General features: G+C 41.7%; 1 long non-coding RNA gene across 3 annotated transcripts in view; it reads right to left on the bottom strand.

Moving 5' to 3' along the window:
* The window catches only part of LOC123635572, an 11,987-nt gene extending 1,576 nt beyond the window's left edge, over positions 1-10,411 (bottom strand). Inside the window, exon 1 of one of the 3 annotated variants that reach the window (XR_006734163.1) lies at positions 10,300-10,411. This is a non-coding gene — a long non-coding RNA (uncharacterized LOC123635572). Of the gene's footprint in view, positions 1-8,825; positions 8,875-9,036; positions 9,219-10,299 lie in introns of those variants that run through there. The other 2 variants (XR_006734164.1, XR_006734165.1) reach the window with 2 other exon arrangements.
* Between the last annotated feature and the right edge of the window lie 1,740 nt (positions 10,412-12,151).

Genomic DNA, 12,151 nt, shown 5'->3' with positions numbered 1-12,151 from the left:
GTGATTCCTGTAGTTCCCAGCTCCCAGCTGAGCAAATATTTAAGTCAATATTTCTGTTAATTGTTACATTACAAATTGTTCCATATCCCAGTGGTGGGAGTTCACACCGATGCCAGCTGTGGAGTGACAGCACCTACGTACAATCCCAAGAGGTTCCCACATTCTGTGGGATTTGCCTTTTGAGATTGTTATTTAGCGCATCATTCTCATGTCCCAGTGTTAGGGACAAATGGATAGAGAGAGGATGGCAATACAATTATTTTCAACCCATTGGATCCGGCAAGGAGAGGGCTTATCAATGTGTTTTAAGTGTAAGTGTGTTCCTGGAGTACGGTAATATCTTCATATGCTTATATTCACTTCTACCTCAACCTTCAACCCAAGAATCTCTCAGAGAATGGGTCTACTGACAAGCCATGTAAACCGTGGTTATTAAAAGCTGAGACAGATAGGTGCATCAAGAGAATATATTTCTTACTTTCAAAATGTACTTCATTTGTATATATTTGTTTGGTTTACAGCTAATGGAGAGCTTTGAAGTCTGATGTGTACTGAAAGCATTTGAAAGCTCTCTGTATCTGAAACTAGGACCTGCAAAGTTGGAAGCTTAAACGGACTGGTGAGTTGGGAACCCCTCACCCCCAATCTCAGGGTTCTAGGCACACGTGTGCTGATGGACTCTGGGAAAATCGTGCCCTCATTTTTCCTTCTTGGGGGTGAAGCTGGTGTTAACTTCACCCAAGCACTGGCTGTCACAACGCACAGCTCAGGATTTATGAGAAATATCATAGCTCTTTGGCAACAGGCACTAGTAGTAAAATAAGCCTTTTTGACCAAACTCATCATTGAAAGTTTTTTTTTAATTGAAAATTTGAAGGGGGACAAGAGTAGTAAAAAGGACATTGGGTTTGCTGTACAGAATAATCCCACAGAGCCATCAGCCCTGATATTTGAGTAGGAAAACCACAAACCCTACCTTGTGCACATACCAAGTGGGATCCTGTGCAGAACTGGGTGGCCAGAGGTGGCACTTTAGGCAGTAGTGTTCATTCTTAGGGACTGTCCTCTCCTTGGCAAAGTGGATGGGGTACTTACTCCTCACCCCTACTCTTTTCCTTCCCACTGCTCCCTGAAACACCCACAGTGCCACTGGTCACTAAATCTCCCATAATTAGCACAAATGTTTGTGCTAATATTTGTACAACACTACCACTTAATAAGTGACAGACATACCAAATAATGTCCATGTAATTATCCCATTTAGTTTTCATAACTATCCTTTAACGTGCACACTTTTCTCATGGCTCATTTTACAGATGAGGAAACTGAGTCACCCTGTGGTTAAGTAATTTGCCCACGGTCACACACAACAGCAGCAGACAGCTAAGCCAGGCCTCACATTCAGTACTCTCTGACTTAAAAACTTAAGCACTGAGCCCCTACCCTTTACTGCCTACCAACTCCAGCTTGGTGAATTTAGCCAAGGCTAGTAGTGTTACTAGTATTGGCACAAGAGTTATCTCCGGGTATCTCAGTGGCTCAGAATTGTCAAATATCATGGAAGGATCCCCTCCATCTTCATCACTACCCCACTCTAGCGTAGCTAAAAAGTCAGCTCCTGGGCTGGGCACTGTGGCTCACGCCTGTAATCCTAGCACTCTGGGAGGCCGAGTGGGGAGGATCACTCGAGGCTGGGAGTTTGACACAAGCCTGAGCAAGAGCGAGACCCCATCTCTACAAAAAATAGAAAAATAAGCCCAGCGTGGTGGCGCATGCCTGTAGTCCCAGCAACTTGGGAGGCTGAGGCAGGAGGATTGCTCGGGCCCAGAAGTTTGAGGTTGCAGTGAGTTGTGATGATGCCACTGCAGTCTAGCCTGGGAGACAGAGCAAGACACTGTTTCAAAAAATAAAAAAAAAAAATTAAAAAAAAAATAAAGTCAGTTTCTTTGTGTCTGTGCTCTGCACTCATTGTTAGTGCTTCTTACCAGGTGGGCAGATCTTCACACACAGCCACCAGTGTCTTGTGTTCAACCCTCAGGCCGTCGCGAAACCAGGCTGAGCGCGGAGAGGATGAGCTGAGAGCCTGTCCATTCCTCAGGGACTCAGAGGAGGCACCGTCACATGGAAGAGCACAGCCTAGGCAGGAAGCTCAGCTCTTCCACTTGTTAGCCACCTAACTGTGGGCAGATGACTTGACCTCACTGTGCCTCAGTTTCCTCATCTGTGAAAAGGAAAAAATGGCTGCATCTACTTCATAGGGGCACTATGAGGATTAAATTAGTTAATATTTATTTGGTGCTTGGCATGTGATCAGGGCCACAGAAGACTTAGTTACTCTTGTCAGGCTGTGTAACAGGCTGTGAGACAACGATCTTAAACTTTTGGATCCAACCAGACAGTCAATTTGGGTAACTGAGACAAGGACAGATTGCTCACCACTATTGGGAGGACTGAGTGGCTTATTGAACTGGCCTACTGTTCTGAAATTATCTAGACATGCCTCAAGTATAAATGTTTGCCCACAAAATTGTACAATTCATATACTTGTAAGAAGTATTCTCTCATTCATTCAACAAGAATGCCTTGTGTTCTTGCCCTGAATCAGGTACTAGAAACACAGAGCTGAGCAAGACCATCCTCGAAGAGCACGCCATCCAGACGGCAGCGAAGAGCCCAACTGTAACACAGCACCGCAAGTGCAGCACGTGCTTCAGCGACAGCATAGGAAAGATGGAGGAGACTAAGTATCTTCGTACTGCTGGGTTAGGGGCAGTCATCGAAGGCCTCCCAAGCAAGTAACATTTGAGCCAGGGCTTGAAGAACAAGTTAGAATTTGTCTGTTAGAGGATGAGGGCTGGATATGGGCATCCAAACAGAAAGGACGTCTTGAAGACATGCAAGACACTATAAACATTTAGGCTGTGTTTGGGAAACATTCTACCTAGGGCTGTATTGGGGGTGCATTTTGGAGCAGAGTAGACAAGAAAGGAAGCAGGTTGTGAAAGGAAACGCTTGTTTCCTAGGGGGCAGAAAGCAATAATGCTTCAGTTCTTTGGCTGTAGGCAACAGGAATGGACGCTGGCTGTTTAAGCAAATGAAGCCTTTGTAGGATTGATTTGGGACACCAACACTAGTGAAGGGAAGGCTGTCTTCTTCAGCCACTACCCCACTGTTTTTCTACCCTCGCTTTACTCTTTGCCTGGTCCACAGCCCCAGCAGAGATGCTCTGACTGGATAAGCTCAGGTCACATGTTCACATCTTGGCTATAATAGGTGGTGAAAGGAAAGACCTTGTGGGGACAACCTCCGGGGACCCCTTAACTTCTAAGGTAGACAGTCAGCACACTAGAGGGCACCAAGACTACACCTAATCGGGAAAGGTAATTTCCCAAAAGGAAATCACGGCGCAACTATTTGATGGACAGACCCCAAATTACAGATGTCCATTATAAATAATAATAACTTATGTTTATAACCCATCTGTCATATGTTGTGGTGAGTACATGCTTTATGTGTGTATTTTATTTAATCCACACAATAACCCTAGGAGTTAGGTATACTCCCACTTTGTGGAATTGGAGTAATTATATCCCATTTTTACAAATGAAAAAGTCACAGCTCAGAGAGGTTAGGTCACTTGCCCAAGGTTGCACAGCTAGTACGTGAGTGAGCCAGAACTCAAACTCGGATGCCTCTGATGGCAAAGCTCTCAACCACTGCACCTTATACTTCCAAGTTTTCTGGTGAAATGAAAGTATCTGCAGGGTGGCACTGGCTCCCCACTGCCCCGCCTTAGCCCTTCCTTCTGCCTTACCACCTCTGCATAGATACGGTCCACCTGGGGGCCCCAAAGGTCCAGCTTATGCAAAGGAGCACAGACAAGCACCTTTCTCAGTTCTTCCACCTGTAGGTTGTATGAATCAGCTGGGCAGCATCCTTTGAGCTCAGTCCCAAACCTAATCTCTCAAGCCCTTTGTGGGTGTCATATGGAAAACTCGAAAGCAATTCATTCCAAAGCAATTTACAATAATGCTTCCTCTTGAGCCCCTCAAATGGAGAGCTACACATCCACAGGGCTCCAAAGCATGTTGTTTTAATCAATGACTGAGCAGAAGCTTCTGCAATCCCTGTGGGCATATCTGCCCTGATTTAAAAAATATTCTACAAGAATTAAACTTATCTCAGAAGGTAGTGGGGATAACTTTTCATCTAGTGGTAACATCTCCCAACGTACTGGGCCTGCCATTTTCAAATCTATAACCACATAGTATAAGTAGAGAAAACTATTCATTTGTGTCACCTAGTCACTCAGTCATCCAGCAAGGCATTAATCTAGTCTGTATTATCTGGTGGCTTTAAATGCTTGTAAATGTCATTTTACTCTCAAAACAGTGCAAAGTAGGTATTAGGATCCTCATTTTACAGACAAGAAAATGGAATCTCAGAAGAGTTAAGCAGCTAGCCTGAGGCCACACAGCTAGTAAGGGGCTCATTCACGACCCTGTGTTCTGGATCATGAACACTAAGCAAATAGTCAATGATCTCGATGTTGTTATACACTTTGATGAACAACGACTGCTCTGTACCAGTCTCCACAGACACCTTCCCTGTACTGTCCAGAAAGGTCCCGTGCTGCCTGCCTCTTGTCAGGAGAGGACACCTGGGAGTCTCAGCAAAAGGGAGGCTCTTACACAGATCTTTCTGTCTCCAGAACTGTCCTCTCCAATTTATCTTCCACACTGGCCACAAGCAATATATATGAAATGCTAAACCAATCATGTCACTTCAGAGCTTAACATCCTTCAATGGCTCCCAAGTACCTTTGATAGAAAATTCACATTCACATAGAGTGCAAGACCCTTCATGATCTGGCCCTTGTCTATGTCTCCCATCTCCTCTTCCAAAACATCCCCCCAGTGCTCCCTTCACTCTAGCCATACAACTCTCCCAACAGCCTTGAAAGCCCAACATACCTCTGTTCACTTGTTCTCTTTAGAACCCCCTTCCCTTCCGTGTCTGCCCAGCTAACTCCTGTTCAACCTTCAAAACACAGCTCAAGTATCCTCCCCTCTGAAAAGTTCCCAGTAGGTTCATTGTGTCCATCCTCTGTGCTCCCTCTGAAGATTCTCGTACCATGCCAGGGATACTATTACTCTGTAATGATAGAGATGACAAGAAGTTTTGGGGATACACAGGATAGAAATTCCTGCTCAAAGAAGACTAAATAAACAAAAATAGATCTATCTCATATAAAGGCCATTTGTATGTAGACTGGGCTTCACCCGTGGTACAATCAGGGTTTCTACTTCAGTTCTCTGTAATTTTCTCAGATCTGCCCTCCCAGATATCTTGGCTTGTCCTCAGGCTAACCTCTCCAATGGTAACAAGACAGTCACTAACAGCAATTGGGACAACATTCATAGAAGGGAAGAGAGAGAATCTTCCCCCCAGTTGTCCTTCCCTTTGGTGTGATGAGGCTAATTTAGGTCACATGCTCATCCTTGGACCAATTACCATCACCAGTTAAAAAATGGTTGGCTGAAGCAAGGATACCTGAACCAATCATAGGCAAGGGTGTGTGTAGGAGGACCATGATTGGTTCAGCCCAGGATGGGTCAGCTTCCCCTAAATCGCATAGCTTATGTAGAGGAGGGGTCGGTACCTGAATAAAAATGGAGTCCTGGCAGGGGGAGGAAGAAGGAGTGGAGGCTGTCTAAGCCACCACAGAGGCCCCTTGGGTATATGTACACACTTCTGTCCTCCCGTAATACTGTAAGCCTCCTGAGGACAAAGACTGTGATTAGTTTATCTTGGTGACCCACTGTCTAGCACTATACCTTAAAAATCTTTGAAAAAAAATGAGACGAGTAATTATTGTTAAAATCTTGCTGGAGCTGAGGTTTATTCAGAGCAAATGCAAGGCTCAGGTTTGCATGAGGTAAAGAAGACAGGCATCATTTCTATCTGCTGGATCTCTGTTTCGTATATAAATTAGGCCTTTTTAAAAGACATGTTTCTGTCTGCCAGGCTTTAGAAACAGTGATCTGAGAGTCAGACATTTTCTATTAAAGTTTAAAAAACAGAGCTTTAAGTCGTACATTATATTGAACGCTTTCATATCTCATCTGATTCAGTAGGTTTTAAACCTCACAGAGGTCACATTTTGAAACAGTAGTCACTTTTTACAACATCTCCAAACATTAAATAAAAATAAAAATTATTATCAAGAATAGAGATGTCCATAGAGACCACTAACATGACACCGGCATATTATTATTATTAAGGACAGTATTATTTGGAGTTTGAAGGTTATGATGGCTGGCTCATCTCTAAGCTTCATTTTTTTCTTTGTTGAATTGAAGAAGGAAGGGCAGAGTCTATCAAGGCTCATTTGTGTTTTTAAAAAAATCCTACTTAGAATAGGGGTTTTTAACCTGTGGCAACCTCAGGAACGACATGAATCCCTAAAACATATGCAGGATTTTGTGTGTGTCAACATTTTTCTCAAGAAGGATTGTAGTTTTTGTTTTAATCTCCAAAGGGTTCTTGATCCACAAAAAGGTTAAGAACCACAGACATTGAAGGGAAATTCCCCCAAGACCTTGGTTGTCCCATTAACTGGGCTTTCACATAACAAAGAAAAGCTATTCCCAGGGTCAGACTATTAACTTAGATTGGTCGCTTCCAGGAAATAGGTCATTCTTGGGTTTCTCTTAGGATGTTTTAACTTAGAGTTATAGAGTTCGTACATACTTGAAATGAATGGGGCTCTGTAAGGAGAAATCGGCGAAGCAACTCTGCAGCTCACATCCGCCCGTGCCCACCCCCAGCCTTTCTCCAAGACTCTCCTTTAGCTCAGAAAGCCTATCCTGACTTTCAGAACATATCATCACTAGCTCCCACGTTTATTGGAGACAATTTGTAATTTACCCAGCCAGTCTAGGGTCTGGCTAACATTTGTAAACAGAAATAAAGCTAGTGGTTTATTGTTCGTCTCTGAAATCTTGCAATTTTGATATGTCATCCACTGAGCCATAATAGGTTTAAAAAAAAGTCTGTAATGAAAAAAAGGCCGGTGGTAAAAGGAAGGTAAAATCAGGAGGAGTGTGTGTGTACACATGAGTGTGTGTTCAATGATGGCTCTGAAAAGGTGCTATTTGGTTTTCCCCAATGAAGCATCCCTGTCCGAGAAGGAGGATTTGTATTGTGGGTTATCTGCTTTTTCTTTGTTTCTCTTGTTTCAGTGTTCAGTTGCATTTTACTGTTCAGAACTTGAAAGATGCATTCAAACTTATGGAGCATGACATTTTAACTATCTCATCTCACCATGATTCATCTCCATTTACTTTCCTCCAAACTGTAGTCTTGAGAAAGCGCACCATCTCCGGGTTCTCCAGTGGGTAGAAGACCATAAACGGCATTAAATGAGCCCAACATCAGCTAACTTGTGAGCAAGTCTCACTCATTAGATCCTTATTGTTTTCCTAATGAGATGCTTTACTTTAGGCTGGGAACGTGTGGAACATTAGGAATAGCCTCTGCGGTGTATTGCTGAGTGTTCAACACAAACCAGCAGAGGTTAAATAACATGATGAATCAAACAATCCCAAAGGAAGGTGGTGATGCGCTGAACCCATTGGGGTCGGCAGATTCCCAACACTTCATGTCTGAGCCTTCCATTTCCCAAACAGTTGCTTTGCCCCAGATGGTGCATTACCTGCAAAATGTATCAATCCCAGGGCCCAATATATGCCTACTGGAATATATTTTACTGTCCTTAGTTGACTTCCATTTTAGAAGTCAACCTCAACTGAACTTTGGTGGTAAAAAAATCAACTCTGTCTTCATTTCCTCTAGGAACCTCTGCTTCTTTGTAGAATGAATCGATAATGAGGTCATGAACAAATATTATTAATGTCTTTTATTATTTATATGGATGTTAACGTGTCCAGTTGACACACAACTTTCTACCTCTCTAGTCTAACACTCATGACCCTTGGTACCTCCTTCTCATCCTCTCTCTGTGTGTCCATTCAGTCGCAGATACAGTGAAAGAATAATATATCACAAGCCATGACCCCTTGGCCTTTATGAATTATCTGTTTAGAAAGATGTGAAGCCACCTTTTATATCCACCATAATAGATACTTAGACATAGTGGATCAATAGTGAACAAGTTTGCTGGTTATAGTTAATGGGTACCAAAGGGACACTCTGGCAGTGACCTCTGACATTGTGGCTGACAAGAAATCTATAGAGCAAAAAATAAGGAAGATGGACAGTTTTTAAAGTTATGAATGTAGATCCGTAGCAAATCATAATAATTTTCTCCTGATGCAAATAATTCAGACTTGCAGGTGCAAACCCCTTAATTTAGACCCCTGAAATAGGAATGGCAGTCCATTGCTGCACTGTTTTGGAAACAGCTACGGTGCCGGGCCTGACACGAGTCCATTTGTTATCCAAGGAGAACCAACTGAGATTGTTTTCCTGTCAAAGAGGACTTTTCTCTTTATGGAATGGGCTGTCATTTATAATTTTAAGCAGGCACAGATTTGTTAAACAGCCACATGGTAATGGGTTTCTATAAGAAGATCCACAGACCCATAGCTCTGGAAAGAAATCGAGCTTGTGAGATATTTTAAAACCTAATGGGAATGGAATATTTTGGGTTTCTTGAAAAGATGGTTTCTGCCCTGCACGTTGTCAAGGGAATTTAACAATAAATCTGTTGTTGTGTGTCTGAGAGTCTGTTTGAGGCAATTATATTTTCATCCATTCCATGGAGTTGATCTTAGGGAGATCCACCAGGGTGCCAAGCCCACCTTTTCATGTCATCGCACGAATGTTAACGGTGGGCAAGCAGGTTTAAAAAGAGTCAGGGAAACAGAGCTAATTTGTGCATGGTCTTTGCAGAGAGCAGACTGCAGCATTCTGCCTGGCAGAGAAATGAATATACACGGCATGCAATGCAAAGGCGAGAGGGCAGGGATGTAAGTGCAAAGTCCTTTTCACTCCACTCCACAGTGTACATACCGTATTATGATGTCACACTCCAGTAGCGTTGCTCTCAAGTCCCAGTGGTCTCCTGCTGCTAAGCACCATTGAAAACACATTTGTCCTGACTGTTCTTTTCCTTTTATCCCCCTCTCATCTGTGTAAGATGAATCACTCCTGGATCCAGACTGACTCTGAGGGCAGAGCTGGGTCCTGACGAGATAGCCTGCCTCCTATGGCTTAAACATTTTAATTAATTTCAACACTAATGCCCAAATGAGAGTTAATCACTCTGCCGCAGTGCTTTCTAATTTACTAAGTTTATTCATTAAAACTTTCCTTACTGAACTTTGATTGAATGTCATGCTTTTTTGGAGGCCTTTCAAACTGCCTTAAGGGGTTTTAAAGTGATATCTTGGGCAGCTGCTGAAAGCCTGCAGTGTTTGCTTAAAGAAAAGAATGGGGAAACTCAGATCAGCAAGAAATCTTCTCTGTGCTGAACAAGGAAACTTTTGGGCGGCAAGAGGCTTGTAAAAGCCGGTTTGTGTTTAAGCAATACATAAAAAAGTAAGGGAAACCTAAGTATCTAATGAAATAAAATCAATCACCTAATACTTGGCAAAACTTGGAAATACATTTCATGGTAAGATGCAGCCATCCTTTAAAAACCAACAGAACAATAGCAGCAGTTTGTATTAATGTGGGGAGAGATTTCCATAATGTGTTTGCCAACCTAATTATTTTGGAATCAATATAATAAAAACTTCAGTACGCAGTTTTGCCTATTAAGTGCTAGTTCCTAAATTTTTACTGAGAGATATTGTTTCAATGAACGCTTTTATTTAAAATTAGCTCAAGAAAAATGGAATCTTTACCTCTCTAATTAACAGTCTTCAGTACCAGCGGACCCAAACATCCCCATACTGTCTGTCACATGATGGCAGCTCTCAGGCTGACAAGCAAAATACATGGAATTGCTTTTTCAGAAATTGACAATGTTAGTGTCTTTAGGAATGTGCTTCCTTCCTGTTCCTCCCTCTCTACTCTCCCTTTCCCACTCCTAGTCAGAAAAATATTTGTAAAGGTCAGTAAAAATTTTGATAATTTGGGAGGAAAAATTCAAGTCAGAGTTATTAATGAAAGCACCACTTCTAAGATGCCATGAATCAAAATATAAGTTTTCATATTCATTTCTATGTTCTATAAATACTGTTCAGTGTTATGCAACAAGATATGACAAACTCATTTTTAAAAAGTATTTTTAACTTCAGGGAGCAAAAAAGTTTACCCATTCCATTCTACCTTGAAAAATGAAGCCTGATTGGGAAGAGCTCCCCTTCCCACTTGCAGGGGGCAGGGCCTGTCACTATGAGTTGGCTCATGAAATATTCCTGCTCTCCAGGCTCTTGCAAGACCTCTTTAGCAGAATCTTCTCTGCGGATATTTAATCCCTGTGTCTGCCAAAACACAGACCAAGAGAAGAATATGTCAGGACAGGAAAGAGAGCATGATAGAGCAAAGTATCCAAGCACTGGGATCAGGCAACCTGGCTTGGCGTCTTGATTTTGCTATTTCTTAGCTGTTATGGCCTTGGACAAGTTATGTGACCTCCCTAGGCTTGGTTTCCTCAGCTACAAAATCAAATAGTATTATTATAATATTATTATAGTAGCTATCTCATAGGACTTTTATGAAAATTAATAGCTAATGTATATGTAGCACTTGCTACAGTAAGTGGCACTTAAAGGTGCCAAACATCATTTACTCCTGAGCCCGACTTCAGGAATCAGTAATATTATTATCCCCAATGTACAGATAAGGAAACTGAGTCACAGGCAGGCTAAGTAACTTTCCCAAAGTCACACAACTAAGTCACAAAGCTAGAGTTTTAACCCTGGTAGCCTGGCTCTTAAGTCTATGCATGTAGACTCTTATTGTGTTTAACATATTAACTGCCATGTGAGTTGTATTAATATTGAACTCATGCTAGTTTTGAGCCTAGGGCCTCGAGAAGCAAAATCTGGGCAAAACCCTGCAGTTGGTTCATGAAAATCTGATTTGTTGATGTTCTTATTGTTATACTTAATACTGACCAATTAATTCTAAAAACATGGATTAAATGAAGTCAATAAATTTTGTTTTTCTATTTATGTTTACCTTTATGTTACACTTAAGCCTGAAAGTCAAGAAAAACACTTTACCCTTATGAACTATCTTTCAAGTTTTCACATGACTTTTTATGTTACTAATTTTCAAGATTTTATATTACTTTTTTATTGAAAAAACACAGAAAACAATAAGAAATAACAAATCTTTCATTAAATTAGAAAGAACCATTTTGTTTTCAAAGTGTTTATTCTACTTTTGTAATAAAATACGTGGCCCTGAGGAAAAAATTTTTTTTCTAGTGTGGCAGTCAATGTGTTAAATGATAGAACATATGCGAAGGATATAGGATCGTGCCAGGCCCCGGGTAGTGCTTAATAAAAGTTAGCAATTGTTGGCTTTTATTATGGAAGGCTTGTTGACTACCTGAATAGGTTAATTCTGTTAGGGAATCTTGAAGTTCCAGATCACAAACACTGCTGCTAATCAAGTACTGACACGGAGACCCCCAAGCAATGCCTTTCCAACCTCCATTCGTTTCAGCGGCATGGAAATGCCTGGGTGCACGTGATTGCAGTGGCTACTTTACTCCTATTTTGAGAAGAAAAAAAGAAGAGAAAAGGAAAACGATGAGTAAACTCTTCTAATATGCAAACAGGGAGATTCAATTTGGGAAACCTAAACCAGTGATAATCCTAGTCAGTGGTTCCTGAACCTGGATGGACATTAGAAGCATGTGAGAATCTTCTAGAAATACAGGTGACTGGACCTCACCCCAGATCTACTGAATCAGAATACATGGGGTTAAAATTTAGGCCGATGTAGCTTTTAGAAATATTTTACTGAAATATAACCTTACACAGAGAAGTGTACAAATCATCAATCACTGTTTGATGACTTTTTACACAGTGAACACACTCATGTCACCAGCATGCAGGGTCCCAGCTAGTTACTGCCCTTCCAGGGGGTAGCCACTATCCTGACTTCTAACACGTAGATTAATTTTTCTGATTTTTAGTGTAAAACTAAAAAGGAATTATGCAGTATG

This window comes from Lemur catta, chromosome 3, assembly GCF_020740605.2.
Source record: "Lemur catta isolate mLemCat1 chromosome 3, mLemCat1.pri, whole genome shotgun sequence".
Classification (NCBI taxonomy): Eukaryota; Metazoa; Chordata; class Mammalia; order Primates; family Lemuridae; genus Lemur; species Lemur catta.
The sequence above is the reverse complement of the archived record's forward strand: the minus strand, read 5'-3'. Positions and strand labels throughout refer to the sequence as shown.